This window comes from Quercus robur, chromosome 3 (genome assembly GCF_932294415.1).
Source record: "Quercus robur chromosome 3, dhQueRobu3.1, whole genome shotgun sequence".
NCBI classification, from domain to species: Eukaryota; Viridiplantae; Streptophyta; class Magnoliopsida; order Fagales; family Fagaceae; genus Quercus; species Quercus robur.
Genome location: NC_065536.1, coordinates 30005302 through 30012987, shown reverse-complemented (window position 1 = coordinate 30012987; position 7686 = coordinate 30005302). Strand labels below are relative to the sequence as shown.

Genomic DNA, 7686 nt, shown 5'->3' with positions numbered 1-7686 from the left:
TTTGAAGGACAGTTCCTGGGAAGAAATATTCCCATATGAAGAACTTTTTGGTCAGCAAAAACATGCTAGGATACTCCCACAACTAAAAGAACTACAACTGTTTGACCTACCATTGTTTAAACATTTGTGGAAAGAAGAAACAAAACCAAGCCCAATTTTTCATAATCTAGAAAATCTTTATCTGTCACTGTGGAAAATTGAAAAAATTGGTGCTCCCCTCAATGTCTTTCCAAAATTTGATGAATCTAGAAATATTGAAAGGTCATGGATTGATTAATTTATTTACATCCTCAACAGCGAAACATATGGTACAACTCAAGAAAATGAGTGTAAGTGAATGCGAAAGGATAGCGAAGGTAATAGTAGGGAAGGTGGGGTGAAGCAAGTGAGGTGATTACTTTCGACCAGTTGACATACTTAAAACTTGATTGCTTGCTAAAGCTCACATGTTTTTGCTTGGGAAGTCATTCTTTCGAGTTCCCATCTTTGAAAGAAGTAATTGTGAGGTAATGCCCTAAGGTGAAGGCTTTTTTGTCATGGACCCTTATGGACACCAGAGCTAGAAAGAGTACAATCAACAAAAGAAGATGAATGGCATTGGAAGGCTGCCCTGAATACCAATACAATGGCTTTAAAAGGGCAAATTATAATACCAACACACAATAGTTTTGTTGAGAAAGGGTAAGTATATTGATCTTTTAAATGCATTGATGCATGAACATGAGAACCTTTTCATTCTCCCACTAGATACTTATCATAATAGAAATACATTAGAATTATATGAAGCCAATTTTAAAGAATAGTAAATCCTCATAAATCGCGTAAAAATTTCTCAAATAATACGTCATTTTGTCCATATGCAATTCATATAGCACACATATAACGATGATACCTTGATGTCAACAATTAGAATGATTGATGCTTTTATCTTCAGTATGTTGATTTCTATTACACAAGGTTTGGAACTTTAAAGGTGGAGATCATCCTTAAAATGCAGCAGCGGGAATGTGGCTTGTAATTATAGTTGGTAGTATTGAGGATCGTGTTTCTTTCTCCTGAAATCATTTGGCGCGTCATTCCTATGGTTATTGAAATGAATAGAGTTCATCCATTTGTCGTTTGTTATGTTTGTGTTTCTTTGTTTCTTGTTTTGCTATGTTTGGTAGAAAAAAAAAGGAAGTACCTGTAGTACATTGCACTTGTATGATGCATTCCTCCTTGGAGTTTTATAAACTACCTCTTCTTGGTGCAAAAAGACCATATTTGCATGAATTTGTGCGTTATGTTATCATTATTTTGATGAGTGTTATTGACTACATGCTATCATTAAATGTCAAAGTTTTTCTAAGTGTTTGATAGTTATAATGAATGTCTAGATGAGTTGCTTATGCTTCTAAATGTTTCTTTGTCATGAGCAAATGCTCACCCATGGACATAATAGAATTAGAGAGGGTGACAATTTGGGTCCAACAATAGAAGTCTGTCATAGAAGCAGTTTTATAGATCAACGTAGCCAATTTGATCTCCCTTGACTATTAGCATCATGGTTGTGGAAAATAAACGATTATGTATATTGGTTTTGAAATTTTGGTTAAAGATGGTTAGGAAGAAAATATGCATGAGTAAATTATCATCTCTTCATGGATTTGGTTTACCTTCAGTACTTTTTTAACTGGAATATCCTTTTGTTTTAATGAGAAATTGTCATATCACCGACTAACTAAATAAAAAGTAGAGATAAAAACTCATTACCATTTGTAATTGTGTATTTAAAACAAAAAGATATCTTCAATTAAAAAAGTACTGGAAGTAAGCCACACCCTCTCATCATAAACAATTTTATGTAATTGAAATCCAAATCAGTGTTTTAGGGAGCAAGAAAAGAACAAATAGTTAAATTTAGTCAGAAAAATAGGAAGAATGTGGTTAAGTATGTGGTTTAAAAAAAAAATGGAAAAAATAAATCTGATAAATCAAAGATCAACAATCTCTATCTAATTTTCAAAATGATGAAGGGGTGTAAATTTTAATGAAAATGGTAATGAAGGTAATATTTATATTACAATATACATTAGCAAAATTATAATCATTTATTTATTTATTTTTTCCTTTCCTTACAATAAGCGAGGAGGGGGATTCCATTATGGGTTTAACAATAAGATAATTTTTATATTTCAAAGCTAGATACTAATCACAATTTTATTTAGATTTTAAAGCTAGATACTAATCATAACTTCCTATTTTTATCCGGGATTTTTGTTTACTTTTAGATCCTAAATGCTAATGCTCTCTTATAATTTCTCAACTCTAATTGCTAATTAGTTATCAAGTATGTGTTCACGATAAATCTCTAAAAAACAAAATTCCCTATATAATTACAATAACCTTTTTTTTTTTTCTAATATGAACAGTAATTACTAATTTGTACTCTTTCAAGTTTGGCATCCATTGTCTCTCCCAGTTTGATGATTCAAATGATATAATTACCTTTTTCCACATGTGGTTTCCGCTAAAAATTCCACAATACTATTAAAAAGCTTTGGAATATCTTCAATTTGGACATTGTATCTTTTTCTATAAAACAGATGTAGATATTCAACAGTACAATTGATTCTACAGAATATCGATGGTAGTTGCCATGGCCAATATTACAATGCAAACCTTTTGAAATAACAAAAGTGTAGTTGTCATGTTTTTAACAGAAATTGAAGTAACAATGTGTGGATGCCCGATTCTTCCCCCTATTGTCGCACATTAGGTCTTTGGTGACGTGACTCTTGTGTGATTGTGTATCTATAGTGGGGTATGTGTGTGTGAGAACTTTTTTCTTATTTTTATTTTAGAAGTTGCTACCAATCACTGGTTTTGTATTAAGTGTGATTGGTTACCTAGATGTCTAAACAATATATCATCATGCATTTTAACTTAAAACACTTATTGTCCTAAAATTTTATCAAGTCACATTACTCATCAAGATAATGTTATCATTAGTTGACTGATAAATAGCAAACCGATCATCACTAAAAGTCATGGTATAAGCAGGCCGAGAATACAAGGACAATTAATATAAGCAATCGACTGACATTAATAGAATATTTTCACCACAATTAGAATAATCCTTTTGTAATACCATATGAATTGCCATTATTAGAAATCCTTTTTCCCCTACTTAATTTGATTATCTTACATGCAGCTTTTGGGTGCGCTTCGGTCAGCACATTAGGCTTTAGATTCATGCTGATCAATATTTGCCTCTATTGTGCTTGAATCACATAACCCATAGTCAAAGTATAATGCATCCTTTTCTCCCATAAATATAGGATGAAAGTTAAAGTTACAGGTTAAAATTTATTTAAGAATGAGAATATTATGCATATGATATCTCATTGTTATAGCAGCAAGAAATAATGGAGATCTTTTGAACAAAAACATATTAATATATAATATAAATATATACTTTAAAAAAATTATAAATTAACGTGTTAGGTTTAAGTTACAGGGCAACATTCTCAAATATAGTTCGATCCTACTTATACTTAACAATCTTGTATACATTGTTATCAGGGGTTGTTTGGAATGACATGAATTCCTAAATATGTGAAATACATAAAATAGAAGAAAAATAACACACACACAAAGTTAATCACATAACATAAAAAATTACATGGTTCAACAATTTGTTGCGTCTATGGCGTTACAGTGATCTTATTATTTTCAAGGAAATTATATAAGATGCAGTACACGTCAAACCCTAATATGATGCAATAGTATTTATATGGCATACAACGGATCCCCAATGGGTTAAAAACAGGCCAAAAGTTTCTTCACCACCACATCGAGTAATTGAACGTAACTTGTTGAGCAAGAGATCAAATGAGTTGTGGCTTTGTGGTTGGATCTTGGAGGAGGCTAGATTAAAATGTCTTGCTAAGTCATTGAATAGTTGATAGGCAAGAGGAGCTTCCAAAAAAGTGAAAGGGTTGCCATCGTGTTAGTGTTAATAAAGTGAGCTTTCATGGACGTTGGTTGTGCAGCATGGTGGTATGTAATAGTCCAAATATCCCATATAGCTTAAGTGCAAGTTTGGGCCTATTGACCTAAGCCTTCATTTTATAGATTAAGCCTCAACATCTCCTTTTAAAAATCGTAACGCTTCTATATCGGGTTGAGTTATAATCCGGATCAAACACGAATTAAGCTCCACATAGCCCAACAAGGGTTAGGTTTGAGTGTAGGCAAAGCCTACCAAAAGTTACTCAAGGCTAAATTTTAACACACTACTTAACCAAATTTAAGCAATTTTTAAACCGTATAAGACCACTATATATATGTATATATATATATATTAAACAATACTTATCATTCAATTCATGCAAAATTTTACTGCACATTGTGTGTATTAAGTTCATAAAAAACAATCTAATCTATATATATTTAAAAGCTGAAGCGTAGCATTTATTGTTGTTACGCTCCAATTAAGCCACATCAGCGCCATGTCATCATTTATTTTCTTTGTTTCTTTTTTATTTTTTGTTTGACCAATTGCTATTTATTGAGTTTCTTCTTAAATCCAAGTGTTACTTTATCTCCAACTCTATTGGGTGTCTCTCCATTAACCTAGACTCTTGAGATGCCGTTATTATATGGAATTCTTATAGTCATCGATACTTTATCTCCAAATATATCGTATGTTTCTCCATTAACCCAAACTCTTAAGATGCTGCCATTATATGGAATTCTTATAGTCACCGATAGATTGCAACCTCCTCACCTCCTCACCTCTCATTTTTTTTTTCCTATAAATTTTCAATCGTTCTCTCTTTACAAATTGATTAGTATGACCTTCAATGAGATAGTTTCTTGAGTGTTTATTCCGTTCTTTCGATCATGGCTCAAGTCCATCTACCAAAATCCAATCAAATGAGTGCAAGAGACAAATAGTGACACTAGAGCTTGCAGATGAAACAAAAGCAGATGAGATGAGAGGTGAGCATAAGTAGCCCAGGTCCAAAGGGTATAAACTCAAAATAAGTTCCGCTATTTGTATTATTATTATTCTTTTTTTATTTATTCCCATCCCATTACTAGAAAAAAAAATATATAGTTCAATTTTGAGATTTCATGATGAAAGAGATTGAGTTTTCTTGGTCTCAAAGCTATTAAAATATATTTCTTTTTCTTTTTCAAAATTGATTTGAGTTGGGCATTTGATCATGTTTATTATAAATTGTTTTATGGTTGCCTTTCTCTAGATTGTAGGAATGTTACTCTCAATATGTATGCTATAATGTATGATAATTAACTTCAATGAGATATTTTTATTTTGGTCTTTGTTTTATAGTAAGTGTTATTCGTTTTCATCAAAAAGAAATTGCTATTGTTCTCTTTTTCCAGTCATCTTATACGTTGAACTAAATTTCATTTTTATCTCTGTTTCGTTTGTCAATTCCTCGATAAATGTCAATGATCAAGACTTGCAATCACTAGAGACTTTTTAATCTATTGAAGGTCATACTAAGCAATTGGTAACCATTCTTTTCTTAGAACCTTTTGAGGGAAAAAGGAATAAATTTGTTGCTTTTCTTGGGTGATGCTTGATAATTTGCTTCTTATGGTTCAATACACATCAGCTATATTAGATTTTCATTTCCTTATACTAATAATTTGTTGTTTAAGGTTTAATTGGATTGTTTGGTGTCCCAGAAATTGTGGGAAAATAGAAGAGGAAAGAGAGTAGAGTTTGAATATTAAATTTTTTTGTGTATGGAACTTGGGATGTAACAGTTTAAATTTTTTTATCTTAATTTTTCAAAGGAAACTCTAATTCTTCAAAGTAAACTATTGTGTTGTGGCTAGAATTTTTGTGTTTGGGACCTTAGTCGGCCTATTTGGTTGACAAATAACTTTGGGAATTATTTAGCTTATGAGAAATTTTTTGGTATTTTAGGAGTGAGAAAATTCAAAGAACTGAAGTATTTTTAAATTCCATTAGTACCTAGCTTTATGCTAATTGTTGTGTGGATAGAAAAACTAATTGGTTCTTGATTTTTAAATACCTATCTATAATACTGTGTACATGAATAATAATTAAGTTTTTAGTTTTAGATTTTGAATTATGCTATTTTTTCAACAACTTGATTTTCTTTTCATAATTTTCTCTTCTTGAATATCTAGAATACTATGTACATGAGTTTTAGACAAAACTTAACAATACTATTTCTTTTGTATTTTACTATTTCTTTCCTTATTAAAACAAAATATGATATATCTGATGTGTTCCAATGAAGGCAGTAGCAATTGCTACTTTTGGGGCATTGCAACTGATACAATTTGATAACTTCCTTTAGCCATTTGAAATTCATAACCTGAAATGCTAATAGAGATTTTCTCCGAGGCAAGACCAATTGGCCGAGTTTAGCAAGTTTGCCACCAACTTTGACCACGTTATGGCAATATAGGTGACATGGGTGGAATCAATGGCACATTACTATTTGACAATTTGGTCTTTGATGGAAATTGATATAAGTGAGGGTCTATTAAATTTGATCCTTTTGCTAAAGTAAGTTTTGTTTAATATTTATTTTATTTATATACCTTATTGTAAATAAGTTTTTGTACATGATGATTTTAACCTATAAAACTTCACTTTATTTTTTATTATTATTTTTTTTTTTTTGTGGCCTTATTCTTTTCTGTTGGTAACTAACTAGACATTACTTTTAAGAATTAAGGATTTAGCAACTGGTACGAAGGTTGCATCCCAAAATTTAGAAGAATTCAAATACGATACAATCTCATCATGGGAAGAAAAATAGGAAATCTAATGTTGTGTTGGCTTGTCACTCCATTATTGGGTTACAAATATCATATCTAAGAAAACAAACTCAAAATAATATAATAATATATTTGTAGAGATAGAGAGTTGGAAAATACTTTTAGAAATAGTTCAATCACTACTAAAATCGGTAATTTAAGCTGCATTTTTGAAAAACGCAGTTCTAGGGTCGTATTTTGAGCTGCGTTTTCTAAAAACGCAGCTTCAAGATGCTGTTTGAGCTGTGTTTATTAAACCCCGCTATAGACCAACTCTGAAGCTACGTTTTTTGATGTTCGAGCTGCGTTTAGCTGGGTAGGATTGAAGTTGCGTTTTCAAAAACCCAGCTTTAGTTCCAACGTGGGATTTTTCTTTTTTTCAATGGGTCTGTTTGGATTGAACTTATTGTTGCTGAAACTGAAAACTGAAAACACTGTAGCAAAATAATTTTTAAATGTGTAAATAGTACCGTGGGACCCATTTTTAATATTTTTTAATGAATAAAATGGTTGTGAGCCCCATAAACAGTACTACTACAGTACCGCTACAGTGTTATTTGTCCCCCTTTTTTGCAAAACGCGTGAAATGTAAAAAAAATTAAAATTAAAAAAAAAAAGAAAAAAAAGAAACGCAGACGCCAAACGCAATTTCAGCCGAATCCAAACGGCACCAATATATTGGACCAAGACTGATTAAATCAATCCAAAAATGTAGAGACATGATCAATTTAATTCAAATCTAAATTGCTTAATAAGATTTAATCAAAGTTGGAGAGATATCTGTTAGGTTCCAAGACTTTAGAATTTAAATGTATTAGAACTTCAATGTGTAAATGTTGGCAAACCATGATCAAAATATTTAGTCTAGTTTTA

The 7686-nt window shown here is 31.2% G+C and overlaps 1 long non-coding RNA gene across 1 annotated transcript; it reads left to right on the top strand.

Moving 5' to 3' along the window:
- Nucleotides 1–404: 404 nt before the first annotated feature.
- On the top strand, nucleotides 405–1272 carry LOC126717746 (uncharacterized). Its single transcript, XR_007652733.1, has 2 exons — nucleotides 405–681; nucleotides 935–1272. It is a non-coding gene; the product is annotated as an uncharacterized LOC126717746 (long non-coding RNA).
- The last annotated feature ends 6414 nt before the right edge of the window (nucleotides 1273–7686 follow it).